We start from the raw sequence: 21,643 nt of genomic DNA, 5'->3' as shown, positions 1-21,643 counted from the left end.
ATGTCTGTCAATCTGGGTGCCCAAATAATTCGCTCAAATTGTGTTCAAACCAGTAGCGAACAATTGTTTCCCGGTGAAAAGGCGCATTGTTATCTACAAAATTAGCATAGAGCATAACCATATCCAGTCAAAGATCTCTTCAGTTGGACCAGAGGACCCAGTCCATTCCATGTAACCACATCCCACACCATTATGGAGCACCAATAGCTTGCACAGTGGCTTGTTGACAAACTGGATCCGTGACTTCGTGGAGTCTGTGCCACACTCGAACCCTACTATTAGTTGTTACCAACTGAAATCAGGACTAATTTGACCAGGCCATTTTTTCCCAGTAGTCTAGCGTCTCCAATCGATATGATCACGAGCCTAGGAGAGGCCCTGCAAGCGATGTCGCGCTGTTGGCAGTCGTGTCGGTCGTCTGCTGCCATAGCCCATTTATGCCAAATTTCTCTGCACTGTCCTAATGTTCGTCGTACGCTCCACACTAATTTATGAGATTACTTCAAGCAATGTTGCTTGTGTGTTAGTACTGACAACTCTACGCAAACTCCGCTTCTCTTGATCGTAACGTGAAGGTCGTCGGCCACTGCGTCGTCCTTCGTAAGAGATAATAACTGGAATTTATTATCTCGGCATTGTCTTGACACTGTGGATCACCTAATAATGAATTCCCTATATCCGAAATTGAATGGCCCATGTGCTTAGCTCCAACAATCATTCGGCGTTCAAAGTCTGTTAATTCCAGTCGCGCTACCATAATCATCTACATCTACATCTATATGGATACTCTGCAAAACCACATTCAAGTGCCTGGCAGAGGGTTCATCGAACCACCTTCACAATTCTCTATTATTCCAATCTCGTATAGCGCGCGGAAAGAATGAACACCTACACTACTAGCCATTAAAATTGCTACACCAAGAAGAAATGCAGATCATAAACGGGTATTCATTGGACAAATATATTATACTAAAACTGACACGTGATTACATTTTCACACAATTTGGGTGCATAGATACCGAGAAATCAGTACCCAGAACAACATGCCAGTCGGAGTGGCCGTGCGGTTCTAGGCGCTACAGTCTAGAACCGCGTGACCACAACGGTCGCAGGTTCGAATCCTGCCTCGGGCATGGATGTGTGTGATGTTCTTAGGTTAGTTAGGTTTAAGTAGTTCTAAGTGCTCAGAGCCATTTGAACAACCACCTCTGGCCGTAATAACGGCCTTCATACGCCTTGGCATTGAGTCAAACAGAGCTTGGATGGCGTGTACAGGCACAGCTGCCTATGCAGCTTCAACGCGATACCACACTTCATCAAGAGTGTTGGCTGGCGTATTGTGACGAGCCATTCCCTCGGCCACTATTGACCAGACGTTTTCAGTTGGTGAGAGATCTGGAGAATCTACTGGCCAGGACAGCAGTGGTTTTCTGTATCCAGAAAGGCCCGTACAGGACCTGCAACACGCGGTCGTGAAATATCCAGGGATCGAATGAAGGGTAGAGCCACGGGTCGTAACACATCTGAAATGTAACGTACACTGTTCAAAGCGCCGTCAATGCGAACAAGAGGTGACCGAGACGCGTAACCAATGGCACCCCATACCATGACGTCGGGTATCACGCCAGTATGGCGATGACGAATACACGCTTCCAATGTGCGTTCACTGCGATGTCGCCAAACACGGATGCGACCATCATGAAGCTGTAAACAGAACCTGGATTCATCCGAAACAATGACGTTTTGCCATTCGTGCACGAAAGTTCGTCGTTGAGTACTCCATCGCAGGCACTCCTGTCTGTGATGCAGCGTCAACGGTAACCGCAGCCATGGTCTCCGAGCTGATAGTCCATGCTGCTGCAAACGTCATCGAACTGTTCGTGCAGATCGTTGTTGTTTTGCAAACGTCCCCATCTGTTGACTCAGGGATCGAGACGTGGCTGCACGATCCGTTCCGGCCATGCGGATAAGATGTCTGTCATCTCGACTGCTAGTGATACGAGGCCGTTGGGATCCAGCACGGCGTTCCGTATTACCCTCCTGAACCCACCGATTCCATATTTTGGTAACAGTCATTGGATCTCGACCAACGGGAGCAGTATGTCGCGATACGATAAACCGCAATCGCGATAGGCTACAATCCGACCTTTATCAAAGTCGGAAACGTGATGGTACGCATTTCTCCTCCTTGCACGAGGCATCACAAGAACGCTTCACCAGTCCACGCCGGTCAACTGCTGTTTGTGTATGAGAAGTCCGTTGGAAACTTCCCTCATGTCATTGCAGACACTTCCAACGCTGACCGACAACTCTAGAGCCGATTGTCGAGTTGTGATGCGCCGGACGGCATGAATAACGGAATCCGCAAGATTCAGCATGTCTGGAGCAGTGTCTGTGACAGAACGTTCCGAGCGTGGCTGATAATGAAGCTCTGTTTCTGCGTTTCCTAAGGCTGTAACTGTCTTTACCCATCGCCCAACTGTACTCCTATCAACTGCAGCATCGCCATAAACTGCACACAAACGTTTATGGAAGTTCACCACGATTTATTTTTCTGCACACAGGTATTCAATATCAGCACGCTGCTTGTAACGTGAGTCGTATGTAGAGGCTATCTGACGCTGTACTACGGATTTTCCATTCGCCAGAACGGTGCGAAACTTCATCGGCGCACAGAACAAACATCAGATGTGAAGCAGCAACAAGAACGTTTGTCTATGTATATTAATGGCAAAAAAAAGTGGGCCGTAACTTACTGAACGACCCTCGTATTTGGCAGTTTTACTTAACTGAACCTGTTACTAAAATAGGCCTGTTAGTTTTCCAATTAGCCTACCAGTTTTCTGTTTGATAATTTTTCTTAACTGAAGCTGTTATCATTGAAGGCGCGCCTGTTTCCTATTTGGTAATTTTACTTAACTGAAGCTGTTATTAAAGAAGGACCTCCTGTTTTCTGTTTGGTAATTTTACATAACTGAAGATGTCGTTATTGAAGGCTTGCCTGTATGTATTTGGTAATTTTACTTAATGGAAGTTTTTATTATTCAGTGCCTGCCTGTTCCACTTTAATTAAATTAAGAGCTGTTTCATAGATTTGGGTTAGCTCAAACTCTTATTATTTAAAGCCTATTTGTTTTTATGGCCTCATTATTGAGATTGGTATCTTACTCAATCTGTGTTGTAATTAACTGTTTCAGACGTATTTATGTCAATAAGATAGTTAAATAAAATGACACAGTACACGGCCCTACCTTTCTGCCTTACACCCCTTTATCCATAATTGTAGGTTTTAACTAGTCCTGTAACTAGTGATGTCGTTCCATATACCATTGCCGTCTAGCATGTTTCTGCACATTCATAAAAGAAAGGCGGCGAAGTGGACAACTTGCACGTAACCAGTGACGTAATAAATGGCGGCAGACTATCATCCCTGACAGCGTTCTATGTGTTAACTGTTTCACTGTTACACCAGAGCCGAAGAGGACGGAGATCTGGTAATGCCATTCGGATGACATGTCGATCTCCTTGGTGGTGGTCTGGGTGGTGCAACCTCACACATCTCGACCTTTCGTGAATCGCACAGCCGAAAAACTTCGTCCCGCACGAGCAGAAATTTCCTGGATGGATGCATCACATTCTCTCATGCCAATAATGCGCCCTCTCTAAATCTCACTTACTTGGTAGTATGATTCGTGCATAGGTCTACGAGGCATCATGCACGTCTTCTCAAGTCACACTGATGCTTTACCTTCGGCTTATACCGACAACGACAGCCGCAGACACATTTTACTGGTAGGTGGCGTTGTGCCATGATATAGTCCTTGAAACCGTGGGCCGACATGGTTCAAATGCTAATCATTTCTGCAGGTCATGCTAATGTACATGTTCTGTGAATATGAATTTCCTGTCTCCAGTCGTTCAAGGTGTTCTCTTTGTTCTGAATATGAGTGTATTATGTAAACTGAGAATGGAAGGGGAGAAAGAAATTGAAAGAGAAGAAACTATTGGTGTCAATGCGTCGGGACTTTCTGCGAAATCAGCGGTGACGACTGGAAATGTATGCCGCGCCGAGATTCGAACTCGGGACCTCCTATTTAGTAGGCAGTTGCGTTACCCACTGCGTCACCGGGACACAATTTTTATCTCAGTTGCGAGGGTTACCTCGGTACGCCTCCCGGCTGACACACTTTCCCACCTGGCGCCGCCTATCCGCAGTCGTCGTCCATGTCCTCTGTACCTCTAACTTTGATATTTATACGAAGATGGTATCCGTTCTTTCGGACATGTCCGAAAGAATAGGTACCATCGGTGACCATGCAGCTAGTTCGAATGAAATTACAATGAAATGAAAACCCTTAGCTGCTTACAGGCGTTGACCTACGTCAACGGGGACAGATGAAGAGGTGTGACCCGTCCGGGACTCGAACCCGGGATCTATTGCCTCCATGGCAGACGCTCTATCCATCTGAGCCACCGAGGACACAGAGGATAGTGCGACTGCCAGAACCTATCTCTGACACGCCTCCCGCGAGAGCCACATTCTCAACCTATTGTCCCGCACTTCATTCTTAGTGCCCCCGCCCATTATACTCATTACTCACCGCGCGTTGCCGATTCCCGTAAGAGTTCGGGCACTGTTTGTGCATCGGACATGTCCGAAAGAACAGATACCGTCTGGTACCACAGTTAAGGTCTCACCCGCCATTTAACCATCTTCTTCTTCTGTGCGGGTGCACAAACAGTGCCCGAACTCTTACGGGAAACGGCAACGCGCCGCGAGTAATGAGTACAATGGGCGGGGGCACTGCGATTGTAGTGCTGGACAATACGTTGAGAATGTGGGTCTCGCGGGAGGCGTGTCAGAGATAAGTCCCTGCAGTCTCGCTATCCTCTGTGTCCACGGTGGCTCAGATGGACAGAGCGTCTACCATGTAAGCAGGAGCTCCCGGGTTCGAGTCCCGGTCGGGTCACTCATTTTCATCTGTCCCTGTTGACGTATGTCAACGCCTGTAATCAGCTAAGGGTTTTCATTTCATTGTAATTACTCTGATAATCTCGCAGGAGGTCGAACGTATTTGTGCATCCGCCCCTAAGATGGTGCGTTCATTTCCCATCCAGACCAATCAGGAATGCGAATGCTTGCTGTCTGTTCTTTTGGAATCTCAAAGTAGCGAGCGTGGAAGACATGGACTGTGACTGCGAATAGGAGACGCTAGGTGGGAGTGTGGGTAGATTGGGAGATGTGCCGAGATAGTCGGCGTAACTGTGATAATCGCCATGTCTGGGTGGCGCATTGGTTAACGTAACTGTCCAGTAGGCAGAAGATCCTGGGTTCGAATCCCGGTGCGAAACACGTTTTCACTTGTAAGACTCCGCCCTAAGTCTCGATGCAACTGATATCAGTTGTTCCTTCGGTTTCCTTACGTTTCTCCTCCACTCACCTTCAATTTACGTAACGATAAATAAGTCTCTGCGCGGGAACCACAGCAACCGTGAGAGTGCACGACATGTACGAGAGGTGTTTGAAAAGTCAATGCAAAATAAAAACTACTTACGTGTTTGGGGTAAACCTTTTTTTAATTTTCGACATACTACCATTTTAGACTTATACACTTCGTCCAACGCTGTTCTAATTTTTTGATCCCTTCCGAACGATAGGAATTGACAAAGCCTGCAAAATACCTATTAGTTGCTGCAATCACCTCCTCGTTTGAATAAAATCTTTGTCCCGCCAGCCATTTATTCATACTGGGGAACAAATAGTAGTCCGAGGGAGCCAAGTCTGGAGTACAGGGGCGGATGTGAAACGAGCTGGAATCCTATTTCCAATAATTTTGCGACCACAACTGCTGAGGTTCATTGTCGTGATGGTGACCGCTGGGGTTTTTCTTGCAACTCGGTTTTCAAATGGTCCAATAACGATGATTAATACGCACCTGTAATAGTTTTACCCTTTTCCAGATAGTCGATCAGGATTATCCCTTGCGAATCCAAAAAGACAGTCGCCATAACCTTTCCGGACGAAGGAATGGTCTTCGCCTTTTTTGGTGCAGATTCACCCTGGGTAACCCATTATTTACATTGTTGTTTGGTCTCAGGTGTTTAGCAATTTATCCATGTTTCATCCACAGTGACGAAACGATGCTTAAAGTACTGCGGATTCTTCGTGAACAGCTGCAAACCATCCTTGCAACACTTCACACGATTCCGTTTTTGGTCATCAATCGCGGAACCCATCTTGCAGATAGCTTTTTTCATGTCCAAATGTTTATGCAAAATATCATGTACCCGTTCATTTGAGATGCCCACAGCAATAACAATCTCACACACCTTAATTCTTCTCTCATTCATCATGATATCATGGATTTTATCAAAAATTTCTGGAGTCGTAACCTCCACAGGGCGTCCAGAACGTTCAGCATCACTTGTGACCAATGGCCACTCCGAAAACTTTGAAACCACTTATAAACCGTTCTAATCGAAGGTGCAGAGTCACCGTAATGTTTGTCAAGCTTCTCTTCAGTCTCCTGAGGAGTTTTGCCTTTCATAAAGTAATGTTTAATCACCACACGAAATTCTTTTTCGTCCATTTTTTGACAATCACTCGACCTCCCTGATTCACAAGAATGCCAAACACAAAGAAATAGCCCAATATGGCTGAAACTTGGTGTGTGTTCTTTCCAAAGATGCTACAAACTAAACATGATCTCGATAGGCGCCGGTGGTACCATCTCTCGGACTTTGCACGCATTTCCCAATGCCCCTCGTACACATGGTGACGTACAGGTGTTTGGGATTGTCTGGAAGACATGCTCGAATGTAACAGATAGATAAGGCGACCTCTTGCATAGAGTGTGAAATCTGGATTCCAGTACTGGTCCAACACTAATTTTCGTATGTCACTAATAAGTGGTGCAGCTGAAGTTTAATAGTATTCGCAATTTCGAATATATTTCTTCTTGTCCGTCATTTCTTCGGTGGTAATATGATCTCGTTAAACTATGAAGCTTTGCTGTCTACATTTGATGAAATTATCAAACAATATTTTTTTAAATTTACAATCAGCTCTTGCTACTATGGAAGAAATTACGAATAATAGATTCACTCCGTCACAGGTGCATAAAAATTAGTCATCGAAAGTTTAAGGACATTTATTTCAGATTAGAAGAATATTAAGGTAATGTTGCCATCAGTTCTTAGCATCTTTTCGGATGGATACCCTGATCGGGGTACATACTGAACTTTGCACTGTCATCAGAAGATATTACTGTTTCAGAATTAGATTTTCACTCTGCAGCGGAGTGTGCGCTGATATTAAACTTCCTGGCAGATTAAAATGTTCCGAATTCGTATCTCGGTCGGGAACACAGTTTTAATCTGCCAGGAAGTTTCATATCAGCCCACACTCCACTGCAGAGTGAAAATGTCGTTCTGGAAACATACCCCAGGCTGCGACTAACAAGCAAGTCTTGTCACGCAATATCCTTTCTACCAGGAGTGCTAGATCTGCAAGGTTCACAGAAGAGCTTCTGTGAAGTTTGGAAGGTAGGAGACGAGGTATTGCTTGGGTGGCTCAGATGGTAGATCACTTGCCCGCGAAAGGCAAAGGTCCCGAGTTTGAGTCTCGGTCCGGCACACAGTTTTAATCTGCCACGAAGTTTCACCACTGTTTTGTTCTGCTTCCAGTGTAGTCAAAGAATCAGCACCATCCGCCGAATATGATAGCAAATATGAATAGAAATGTCAATAAAAATATTTATTAATCAGATAGTCTTAAAATAATAGTACTGTGTACAGTAAGTTATATGGAAGCTACCGAATAATAAAAATTATTTGTCTGTATGACATTAAAATGACTTGAACTTATAAATAATAGTGAGTTTAAAAATCAAAATAAGCTCCACGAAATGGCTGCTGGGCGCCGTTCTACACGCTTGCACTAACAGAAATCTTGAGAAATCTATGAGTGACACGTCATGAAAGCCGCGGCACTATTACAATATAATCTAACTTTAACAAGCCTTCTTCTCCAGACACAATTTGCCACATTACCAGTTAATCCATATTACCTTTAGATACAGTTTTTCTAGGCTTCTGCACATTAAGTTATGGTCGGTGTACTACCTCTCTTGCTATGGCTAACATGCCTTCGAAATGAACAAGGCGAATGAATGGAACCCGCCTGTGATTCATGTTATAAACAGCATAATCACAAAACAAACACACATATAATAACAGTTTGGATGTTAATAAAGCACTTCAGTTGTATTTAATTCTTTATGTCTTGATAACTATCTGTTTAATGCACTAAGTGCCACATCTTCAGGTGAATATATAACTAAAACATAGTCACGTGACTTGTTCCACGATTGCGTATAAACAAAAGACGCGGCACCATTCACTAATCTGGATTGGAATCCATTCACCCCGTTGTTTCATTCTATGACGTGCCGCCTTTTAGTGATGTTTCCTTTTGATGGAGAATGAGTATTGAGTGCCATGTTCCTAGTTTCTCAAGTCTAGTTTTTAGTTGTATCTTCATCTGAAGACGAGTCTCTTAGTTCCGCGAAATCGGTAATGATCCAAAAATAAGGTATTAAATACAGATGAGCCGGCTTATTGATACCCATGATGATTACTCATAGCTGTGGTTGGCCTATTTACGAGGTTGTATGCACATGTGCGGAAATTTACTATTGGACTACGGTAAACTAGGAGCCTGAGAATCATAATTAACGATCAAAATAAATTTCAAAACAGATGTAAAACAAATAAGTAAAAAAATTTCGTATTTGGAATAGAAATCAGTTGATTTGAACGGCTAAACTGTGCACTGTACCCTTACTTCCAGTTAATTTTGGTTCAGTTAAACTTTATATGATGTTAATAACATTTTATATTATTTACTTACCGTATTTTGCAAGTAACAAATATAGTATACACTAGTACGTTTCGTTTTCATCGCAACGGCAGACACTCCCTGAGTTGTGTACACCGAATGGCACCGAAATATCCCAACATCACATACAGGCGTTGTGAGACACATTCACATTTAAAATTAGAAATATTCAAAGAAATTTGACTTGAAATTTATAACTGACCTGTAACTTTCTGCACTTCGTGTGTGACCGCTAAATTATTCATGGGAGTCGCCAACTGTAGCGTGGTAGCCATGACTGTACTTGTTGGCCCTTTTTTCCTGTGACCGGAAATAGTATTTTCAGCGAAAGGTGCATTATGCCACGAGCGCATAGCGAGTACTGAATACAATTCTTGAGCGGTATGTGGTTCAGATAGCTCGGCCGAGTCCGCGGCTCCCTTGTTACCTAAATTGAAGTCGGCGGCGCTGCACAAAGTAAGGTGTTTTAACCCGGCAAAGCGCCTCCGCCTCGCAGGGCATCGCGTTGTTTTAAATTAACCCCGGGAGATCTCGCGGATAGCTGCGGCGGAGCTTATGTAAATGTCGCCAGCCAGCTGGGCTCGTTCGCGGCAGGTGCAGCGGCCAGGGCTGCCAACACAGCGCCGCTGAAATTATCTGCCCCCGGCAGGCAGGCAGGCAGGCGGGCAAGCGGCAGGAATCCCCGACGTGCAGGGATTAGGAGGGACTGGCGGCGCCTACACGGCGCTACAGCACAGCACAGCACAGCACGCCGGCTAAGTGAAGAGCCTCCAATAACAACAAGTAGCTACAACCACTTGCCGCGCCGGCCGGGCTCAGGGCGTAGAAGCGGCAGGAGGCGCAGAAGGGGGACGTAGAAGAGGGCATATTAGGCTGCCAGGTTTCGCTACTCAAGTTGACTGCACACAATCTTTCTGTCATGAGGTCGTAGTACAGTTGCGTTAGCTAATGACGAACTGTGGTTGAAGAAAGTCGTATATAAGGGCCAACAATAACTGCTGACGAAATGAACCTTTGTCGACCACCAGTTGCAAGGTATCCCTTAGTTGACAAAAAGTCATGAGATACCTCTGAATAATGTGTCGGACCTCCTTTTTCCAGGCGTACTGCCGCAGTTCGATGTGTCGTGAAGTCGGCAAGTCGTTGGAAGTCCGCTGCAGAAATATACAGCCATGTTTTCTCTCCTGTTGTCCACAATTGAAAGTGTTGCCGGTACAGAATTTTTTGCACGAACCGACCTGTCGATTACGTCCCGCATTTATTCGATGGGATTCATATTAAGCGATCTGGGTGGGCAAATTAATCTGTCGAATCGTCCAGAATGTTCTTCAAACCAATCGCCAACAACTGCGGCCCGGTGAAATGGAGCATTGTCACCCAAAAATATCCATCGTTGTTTTGGAACATGAAGTTATGAATGGCAGGATATGGTCTACAGGTAGCTGAACACAAACAACCATTTCCAGTCAATTCCCATTTCAGTTGGACCAGAGAAACCAATGCATTCTATGTAAAACCAGCCCTTACCATGATTGGGGCACCACCAGCTTGTACCGTGTCTTGTTGACAACTTGGACCCATGGCTTCGATTGGTCTGCGCCACACTCAACTCTACCATCAGCTCTTACGAACTGAAATCGGGAATCATCTGACCAGGTCACTGTTTTCCAGTCGTCTAGGGTCCAGCCGATATTGTCACGAGCCGAGGAGAGGCGTTACAGGTGATTTCGTACTGTCAGTAAAGGCACTCGTGTCAGTCGTCTACTGGAACAGTACATTTACGCCAAATTTCGCCGCACTGTCCTAACGAATACGTTTGTCGTACGTCCGAAATTGATTTCTGTGGTTGTTTCACGCAGTGTTACTTGTGAAAAATAGTTCAAATGGCTCTGAGCACTATGGGACTTAACATCTGAGGTCATCAGTCCCCTGGAACTTAGAACTACTTAAACCTGACCAACCTAAGGACATCACACACATCCATGCCCGAGGCAGGATTCGAACCTGCGACCGTAGCAGTTGCGCTGTTCCGGACTGAAGCGCCTAGAACCGCTCGGCCACCACGGCCGGCTGTTGCTTGTCTGTTAGCACTGATAATACTACGTAAACGCCGCTGCTCCCGATCGTTAGGTGTATGCCATCGGTCACGGCGTTGTTCGTGGTGAGAGGTAATATCTGAAATTAGGTATTCTCTGCACACTCTTGACACTGTGGATTGCGGAATATTGAATTCCTTAACTATTTCCGAAATTGAATGTTCCATGCCTCTAGCTCGAGCTATCATTCCGTATTCAAAGTCTTGTTATCCTCGTCTTGCTGCCATAATCACGTTGGAAACTTTTTCACATGAATCATCTCAGTGAAATACAGCTGCGCCAATGGAATGTCCTTTCATACCTTGTGTAGGCAATACTACAGCCATATGTATATAGGTATATCGCTATCCCATGTCTCCTATATATTCTGTATTTACGTCGATTCGTCTCACGAGCAGTCATTGTTATTACATCTGTTGCACACTGATCAATTCGCATGTTCACGGCTGCTTGGACTGCACGAACTTGTCTACCTGACGTCTTTGAGGTGAAAGTGGCATTGGTCATAGTTTAGAGCGAGCGTGGTTGTCACATATGACATGCTGATTTGAAACGAAAGCAAAGCGTTCTCTTTCGGCCTGTTCTGTTTGAGCTGCTCAGGAGTGAAGCTGCGTTTTGCTCGCGTATGGTAAGGTGTGCTTTTGGCTGAGGCTGCATTGCATTATACTGAGAAATATGGAGAGTAATAACAAAAAGCAGCTTATGGTTTATAATCATGCTGGAGTACAGAGAATCAGTTATAATAGTTTCTGTGCGACGAGTCTAGAATACAGGTACTCGGTTACGACTTGGCGAGCAACACTGTAACATGTTCCTTAGGCGATGTTATCAGTTCAGTACCGGAGTGGCGGATACCGCTCTGTATGCGTTTCCTGTCTGATTCGCGACCGGGTTTAGCACCTGTTTGATTAATGACTGTGATCCGTAGAATGTTTGTTTTCTATGATTTTTAAATGTGTGTGAAGAACTGATCCTCGCAGGTGTGTGCTAAGGGCAGCACACGTTTCATGTGACTTGAATCGTTGTAGTCTATGTGAACTTTTATATCTTTGAAGCAGAATAACTATCCAATATTAATGCAAATCTCATACTTTTAGTTCATATTATTCATACATTCAGTTGAATGAAGTGAGGTTTTGTGAATATCTTTGAGGACTTTCACGTGTCTATGCGGAAGTAACTAAGCTAAATATTTTTGTGGCTAATTCAATTAATGTTTCGCATAACCTCATTGCGCTTAAGGAATACTTAGAAATAAGCTATTCTTAGCATAACTGAATTATTTTTAGTTTTCGGAAGGTAACTACGCTTAGACAGTTTCTGCGGCAGATACTGGTACCTTCCATAGCAACAATACATTACCTGGTCACCATGACCAGGGGAAGATGCCAAGAGAAGTTTCATTGTGTAAATACGTGTCTCTGTGATGAATTACTCCTTAAGATAGTCAGATCGTTTAATAATAATATTTCCTTTTGCATTTATTCACTTATGAAAAGGGTATCTTTAATCAGGCGAATGAATATGGAATTTTGTCATATCCAACTTAACTGTGATCATACCCAGTTTGACCTGACTCCTTAGCTGAGGTCGCTAACATCGCCTGTTTGATGGCTGTCGATTCGAAGGTAAGCAGGTTCGAATACTGGCTTTTAGTGAAATTTTCACTGTCAGTATTCGAGTGAGAAGGGGAGGGATTGTGGGGTAAAACTCCTGATCATTACTCTCTGCGCCACTTCCGGGGTAATTTTAAAAAACTTTTTCGTTAGTGTCTCCTGATGTTGTGGTGTGTGACACTATTGATGAGGCTCCGTCTATTGGATGGTACTTCTGGTGGGGAGTAGACTGTTTGCAGGGACCAGGTTTCACTTTATCTCTTCTCTCATCCACAACAAACAATACAAACATAACATCACGCTACACATGCGTCCATCACACTCTCCTACTCCACAAGTATATATTCTTCAGACTCCGACCTATCCGCAGAGAATGGGGCCAATTTTTGCAGAGTACATAGAAGGGCAGTTCATTTTGTACTGTCTCGAAATACGGGAGAGAGTTTTACGGATATGATTCCTGTCTTGTGACGGCAACCATTAAAACAAAGGCGTTTTTAAGTGTGGAGAGATGTCTTTACGAAATTTCAATCAACACCTTCATCATTCGAATGCGAAAATATTTTGTAGATACCTACTTACATGGCGTAAGATGGTAATGGAAATAAAATAAGAGCAATCAGACCTTTCAAGCTCGCAAGAAAAGATTCAGGTGTTTGTTTCTGCCGGACGCTGTACGAGAGTCGAACAGTAGAGAAATGGTGTGAAAGAGATTCGATGAACCCTCTGCCAGGCACTTAGAATGTGGATTACAAAGTAGCCATGTAGAAGCAGATTTAGACGAAGAACACCCTTTCCGAAAGGCAGCTGAACCAACAAAATGGGATATCCCAGCCAACAATCCCATACGAGGGGGGGGGGGGGGGTGAGGGGGGGAATACACTAGCCGCTTCAAAATCGTTCTTAATATGGCGTCAAAAATAAAAGAGATTACATTCTGCATCACTCAAACTGCTGTGCATACACTAATGTATATTAAAGATGCAGAGCGCATGGCTTATAGGAGGATTTAACTGGCATATATTGACGGTGTACTAAGATTATTTAAAAAGTAGTGCAGTGTGCTGCTGGCTGTAACAATGCGTTGTACCACTGACATCAGTTTCAGTAAGGCGGGACTGGTTTTCGATAAGCAGAGTGTAGTCCATATAGGAAGATGAAACTGGAATAGAGACGACATACTAAAATACTTTAAAAATAATTCAATAACCTGATTATGTAAATGCATTTTACATTTCATTCACTTTCAGTGACTGGATTTTCTTTTACCCACCTGTAAGAACGGTACCATACAGGGTTGTGCAAATAATTTTAAAACTTCCTGATAATGACTGGTCATTTGAACTGGTGATTCAATATGGTTTATTTCATCAAAAGGTTTTCGTAGTTTCTAAAAGTAACGTAACTTTATGTAGTCCATGTTGGATTATTTTTTAAGGAAACTAGACAGTTTTACGTTAAAAGTCCAAATAAAACAATATATATCTATCAGCACCACTTTTTATCTCCCACAACGCGTTTCGAGAGTTTATACTCTCATCTTTATGGGGAAAACAACGATTATCTTGTTACATGTGTACCAGCTGGATGCAGCTAGCTGTTTGTTTCGGTTTCATTATGCTACAAAAACTATAACCGGGATTTGTTATCGTCATATGGCACTAAGATTATATATTTGAAGTCCGCCTGTTTAGCCGAGTGGTAACGTGCTTGCCTCCCATGCAGAATGCCCGGGTTCGATTCGCGGCCGCCTTGGAGATTTTCTCCGCTCGTGGACAGGGTGTTGTGTTGTCCTCATCATCATTTCATCCTCATTACCAGCACGCAAGTCGCCCAATGTGGCGCCGACTGAAATAAGAATCTCTCTCGGCGGTCGAACTTCCCCGGGTACGGGCCTCCTGCCCTGCAATGTCATACGCTCATTTCATTTCATATACATTTGAAATGGTGATGGAGTTACTTACACTTTGTTCCAGGGTGCAGAACCTCGCAGTTCGTCATAAATGAACATTTTTTACTTTTTTTTCGCACAGAATCAAGAAGCATTAATATAAACACACCCAAGATGGTAGCGACGTAAAGATATGGTGCTTTGCCTCAGAGATCATTCAGAACTAGCTTGCATTGTGGATCTGAGATACTTATAGCAATTACAAAATTATTTCTTTCTCTACAACGTTTTGTTAAAGGTATTACATTGCAAAATATATGACAGTAATATTGTTAACTTGCAAACTTAGCATGAACCTATTGTTTCTCTATATTGGTTTGGGATTCTTTATTTTCGGCAGGACGACGGTTCAAATCCGCGTCCTGCCATCCAGATTTAGGTTTTCCATGGTTTCCCTAAATCGCTCCAGGCAGATGCCAGGATGGTTCCTTTGAAAGGGCACGGTAGATATCCTTGCTCATCCCTGACACAATCCGAGCTTGTGCTGCGTCTCTTATGAACACGATGTCGCACGTGACGTTAAGCCCAATCGTCCTTTCTTTCCTTCCTCCACAGAGAGACGAAAACAGGCAACACAAACGGAGCTCTTATTTGTTGCAAGCACTGACAGTAATTATTTTAATGTAAGGATTTCATTGTGTTCAGCAACATTTATGGAATCCACGGCAAATTATCTGTGAGTGTTCAGGATATTAACTGTTATTCATCACTCTCAATTTTCAGTTAAAAATATTTCATAAGAAAGCAAGCAGCAATTTCGTAACTTAAATAGGTTTCTTTGAATCAGCTTCCGTTGTTGATAATAATCTGAAAGGAAGAACATTGTTTTCATGCTAATGTGATCCACTCGTATGTTATTAAAGAATCGTGAGACAATTTCCGTTTAAAGCAACCTTCTTCTTCATGTGGCAACATTTAATTAAGTTCCTTTTCACAGTTTGAAAGCAGATATTAATATAATTGTACTGTCACATCTTGCGCTAGTGAGTGAACAGCTATCTGCAATATTTTTTGTAAAAAAGTAATTTCTTTTACAAATCAAGCTAAGACAAATGCTAAGTCAATTAGAAACGCAGTGATTTATTTCAGGTCCATAAAGTTCAACATTTCATATTACGCAGTTAAGCATACAGAGCAGAACTGAGTTATCTGTTGCGCAGTCAAGAAACACTTTTAGGGTCTAAACGTAGGTTTCGAGATGAAGATAAGAAACCGAATTCATTTGTAAAATTTCGTATAACTGAGCTGACGCATTTTGGCACAGTTTCAGTACGCGTCACTTAGCCTTTGTGTTGTGACTGTTAGATTTGTAAGCCCTCCTGTCAACTGTTAACAGCTGTTCTTTGTACTTAATTTCATTCACACATAGTGAGATTCAATTTAGAGTAATTGTCAGCACACAAACCGAATGTAATTTACACGATTAACGTTCGTGTTCAAAAGCAGGTTAGCAAAGGGTATTCTAGACCATAAAATAGGGGCGACACTGTAATCGGAATTTAGAACACTTGCTTTAACATTGCTAGTAATACACTGAGACGCTGTACTCTTATGGAAACAAAAGTAAAACTTCATTCTATGCTAAAATGTACAAATCATACTGTAAAAGTAATGAGATATATTCTCAAGTAGGAAGTTTTGTCAAAAACCGTTTTAATTTTCAGCATATTGTTTGTCTCTGTTTCTTTCCCTCGTCCTTGTTTGTTTTCTGGCTTCAGGGGAGATGACCGGTACTGACATGAAATAATTTATTAACCTTTTCGTTACCACTTTCTTTCGGAGTGAAAGGCATTTTAACGGAAGACATATTAATTAAATGTCGCACTCAAAAGTAACAATATGAAGAAAATGTTTCTTCCGATTCGTTTTCCAAAGTAGGGAGGAGTGGAATGTGCAGGTGTAGGACATACAGTGATTCACAAGACGACTGCACGGAAGCTACAAGACAGAGTAAACAGACACACTTCAGATGACAGGCCATCTCTCAAAGTTCTGAACTCAACATTACAGGTGTTTAATATGGGGCCGTTTGTGACACAGCAATCGCCAAACGTGTGTACAGTTTATTGACTCTAATTGTCTGGGAACACGCGACGGCAGCCCGCTTTATAATCTCTTCATTGGGATGCCTATCTGCTGGCGCTAACTAATTCGATGCAATAATACGAAGCGGAGAGGAGGAGATGACTGACAATGAAACATAAAGATGGCATGATCTACAGTTTCAAGCTGTGTTTAAGAGTTCTGCAACTCATTAGTAGGCATCCCTTTACAAATGGGACATTTATACATAGCAGTACCCAACAGCAGGCAGCAAATTCCCCCGTCGTTCTGATAGCCTGTGTAGGAGGCGTATAGAGGCTGCACGAAAACATGGAAACACCGCTAGTATGTGTAGTGTTCTTAATACATTACAAGTGTCGTGGTCATAACAATGTTATTTGTAGTGCTAAGAGCATTATGTGAGGGCTAAGTAAGTTCGAACGAGCTGCTTTGATGGACAGTTCCATAACCAAGGTAGCCAAGATGTTCGATGTTTTCAGAAGCAGCGTATCGAAATCTATACTGCTTACAGAGAAACCGGAAAAACATCATCCGCTGATTCACAATGCGGACGAAATTGTGTGTTGAGTGATGTTGACGGACGGTCACTCAAGAGGAGAGTGCTGGAAAATATGAGGCAGACAGCCGTACATTTCACGGTGGAACTGAATATCGCTCGCTCAAGACCTGTCAGACTCCAAACTACACGAAATGAGCTCTGCAAGCAGGGAATCGCCAAAGTGTGCACGAGTAATGAGTGTATGGGCAAATGTCTGTAAGGTACATTACAAATGTAGAATTGTGGACAGTTTGGAATGTGAGTCTCACGGGAAGCGTGCAAGAGATAAGTCCCTGCATTCGCACTATTCGTCTGTGTCCTCGGTGGCTCAGATGGATAGAGCGTCTGCCATGTAAACAGGAGATCCCGGGTTCGAGTCCCGGTTGGGGGCACACATTTTCAGCTGTCCACATCGAGGTATATCAACAACACCTGTCGGCAGCCGAGGGTTTCAGTTAATCATCATTTATTCCAGGGAAAAGCTGCACGGCCATCAACAGTATCTCTTCATTCGAGAACAGTTACTGTCTTCGTATATATTGAAGAGCGAGCTGAAATTCTTGTACCACCCATCAGTGACGAAAATGCTCGTACCAGCAAAACGTAGTGCCGAAGCCATACAACCTGAACTATGCAGCAATGGAAGAGCGTCATTTGGTCGGATGAGTCACACTGCTTCGAGCTTCTGGCCGATTTTATCTCCCAACAGTGAAACACACCGACAGTCCGATGACTGTTTGGGTAGCCATGTCGTGGTATTCTATGGACTCCAAGCCTCTGGAAGGACGTATTACTGCCGAGGATTATGGGACCATTTTGGCTGGTTAGGTAAATCTCATGGCGTAATGTTTGTTTCCCAATGCTGATAATGTGTTCGAAGACGACAGGGCTCCATTTCACAGAGCTCAAAACGTCCAGGACTAATTTTTCGAGCGCAAGGATGAATCGTCACATCTCCTGTGCCCATGGCAATCACCAGTCTTTGTGGTCTACTTTGGAGAGGAGGAGGGGGGGAGGAGGTGGAAGTTGTCTTTCTCCATCGTCGTTACGGGAACTGGCCACTATTTCGCAGGAAGAATGGTACAAGATTGCATTTAAAACCATACTTTCGCTTTACTTACCAATTACGAAACACCTGGAAGATGTTTCGAATGCGAATGGGTTTTCTACATTGTATTAGGCGTGGTAGTGAGCTCTGTTTTCGGTTCTTCCATATTTGTGTCCACCCCTGTACATCCGAGTGGTGGTAAAAGGATTCAAGTGAAGTTTGTGCTCGATGACGGGATGCAGTATTATCCCATGTTCCGCTGCAGTGTGAATGGGAGTTTTGGAAGCAGTTGAAATGGAAAGTGGAGTGGTTACATTACTGTAACTTTCTTCTACGGAGAAGGAATATAAATACGTAATGGGCGAAAGTACCTTGCAGGTATTTTTCGCAAAAGACGTAAGCTTACTTTCCAGCAGTGAGGAAAAGCCAATACCAGACACGCAGGCACTATCACCACATAAAATGCGGACCGTTTATGAGACTCTAGCAGCTAACTTTTTGGAAATGAAATCCGAGACTCCAGCAACTAGCTGTCAGGGGCATAGTTCAAAAAAAATGGTTCAAATGGCTCTGAGCACTATGGGACTAAACATCTATGGTCATCAGTCCCCTAGAACTTAGAACTACTTAAACCTAACTAACCTAAGGACAGCACACAACACCCAGTCATCACGAGGCAGAGAAAATCCCTGACCCCGCCGGGAATCGAACCCGGGAACCCGGGCGTGGGAAGCGAGAACGCTACCGCACGACCACGAGCTTCGGACAGGGGGCATAGTTTATCGACGTCATTGCTACAACTGGCTACTGCGCTGTGGGTATGATAGAGATAGTGACCGTGAAACGTTATGTTTTTCCTGATGATTCATGTCTACATTCATGTGGGGATTTCAGTTCGCAGTACAGTCAACGTAGGAGTTGCATTAGAACGTTCTGCACGATTTAAAAACGGAAGTGTGGTGTGCAATTAGTGTAACATGAATTACTGGATATTAGTACTCCAAATCTTAAATTATGTTAGATGTGTGAACAATATACTGCGCCCTCTTTTCAGAGAACTAGCAACTAACGAAAAACACTACTGTTATTTCATGCAGTGTACACCGCACCGCGAATCCGGCTATGGCAGTTTCGCCCAATGTTACTCATAACCGATTATCCCACAATACTTACTACGAAAAAGCTCCAGATTTATACGTTGCTTGATAGAGTACTACAATTTTTAGAGGAGTCACCGCTGCGAAGGATGTGCATGTTTTAACTGTTTTCCCCTTTACATGGCTCAATTATTAATACATATTCGGAAGTCAATTAGATTTAGGAAACATTTTGTTAAACTGAATTAATCTTGACCAATATAATAATGCAAAATGGTAGTCGAATTATTCCAGCAGATTCGACGAACATCTGTTCGTCACCTGAAGAGGGCAATCTATAGTGTTGAATAGCAGGACGAGAACGACTCCTCTGCTGATCTGAGTCATTTACATAGTTTGAACAGCTGCGCAGGCCACAACCAATTTGTTTCCAGATCGGGTAGGCGTTGCAATGACTGAACCGGAGCTAATGAGTTTAAACTTGATCTCAGGCACACAGAACATATCACCTGCCAGAGCCTGCATGTCGAAGTCTTACAGTGTTGATACTGTAATAGGAAATCACTGTCGGAAAGTATCCGAAGTTTCTGATACTGCACGTGTGTCAAGAAGGTGGGTGTGAATCTGTTATCTCTAACCTTTGACCAAACCACAGATACAAAGGAACATTTCAACATCGAATCCGGCAATTTTGCAGCCCTGATTTCTTTGTGGTTTATGCATAGTTGTGGCTATGAACAGAACCTGGATCCACAACTACACTGAAGAGTCCAATCAAAAATTCAAATAAATTAAAAACGCCGAGAGTCCTAGAAAGGAGGCGATCACTGTCTATTTTGCTGAAACAGCGATGGTCATTGTTCTTAGAAATCTTGGCTGATTAATATGATCAGCGTGAACAGTTCACTATCACAAGTTACGTTTAAACTGGATTGCAAGATCATGTGAGTGAAACAAGACCCTATACAAGCAAGTGTTCTTTCTACACGAAAACACTGTAGTCCACACAGCAGCACCGGCAGTGAGAATAGCGCCAAGCCATGAACTGCGATTCGAGCTGCTACCCCATACATCTTATTGGGCTATTAGCTTATTCTAGAAAACTACTACCGACAAAGACAGTAGAAACAAGTAGAATGTTTTATAAAATGTCTTTATTTTTGCTTTGTCATCGTCATCATCCGTTTTTTGTCTCGCGAGTAACTCCTGTCTGCACTTTTTATGGTAATTGCTCCCTTGTTACACTTGCTGTGATCGTTTCCACAAACAAATTATTAAGCATCTGAACCCTCATATATCCTTGTTCTTACCTGCTTTCAAGGTGTCCCTCTAAAAATATTCTCATAATCCTATCACGATTCTTCGTCATTTGTCAAATTTAGCTTCTTTTTTCCGTTTAGCTATGTCCCTCTTAAACACTTTTAAGTAATGATTGCTATTTTAAATTTAGCTTCTGTGTTTCAGTTTCAAATGTTGTCTGCAGTACTCCTTACCTGCTTATTAGATTTATTGAAGTGGACTTAGATTTATTGAAGTAGACCTATTCTTAGTTGCTGGCATACCTGCAAATAAAAGCTGTTACTGATGGAAAATGTGGTCAACAAATAATAATATAAATTTGGTGCTTACCACGCCTTCTGAAAAATAAATTACTGTACTTTGGCAGCAGTGTTACTAACATAATGCGTCAGGTTTCGGAACTTCACATTCTGCACTTCATTATAACCATAATATAAACGTTTAGTGTCTTTTATACATCGGTAGAAGAAACGAATAGCAGTTACTCGTTTTATATAATTTATTTGAACTCAGCTATTGCTATGCTGTGACTTTTGTAGAGATGAAGCTGTATGAATTAACGATTTTTGTTTCCTTTTTGTCTGTAGGTTTCCGAAAGCTATGTAGTTCTGCCCCAGAGCACGAACCCATGTAAACAATTTCATATTGGATATTGAACACGTAATAAGTTCAAGATCACCACAGTTAAATAAAAATTTTAAAGTTAAGCACCTTCTCACAATGTTAGTGTGAGATTATATTATTGAAGAGCAGGGAACAAGTAACTTTCTTAATCTATATCTAAATTCACACTCCACAAGCCACACTGATTGTTAGTTTTTGGCCTTCGAATTTGTCACTCATGTCAAGGTCACCACTTCTAGGAAATTGTATGACTTAAAAAGACTGGAAAATTGAGATTATCTCTAACTCAAATGTGTCACCCTTTATGACAGATGTCCACTCAACACTCTAGACCGATTGCATAGTTTAAGAAATAGTAGGAAAGTCAATGTCATCTGAAACTGTCATGTGTGCGCCCACCCATCAACTACG

Source organism: Schistocerca piceifrons, chromosome 8 (assembly GCF_021461385.2).
Source record: "Schistocerca piceifrons isolate TAMUIC-IGC-003096 chromosome 8, iqSchPice1.1, whole genome shotgun sequence".
In the NCBI taxonomy this organism is placed as follows: Eukaryota; Metazoa; Arthropoda; class Insecta; order Orthoptera; family Acrididae; genus Schistocerca; species Schistocerca piceifrons.
Note: the sequence above shows the minus strand (reverse complement) of the source record.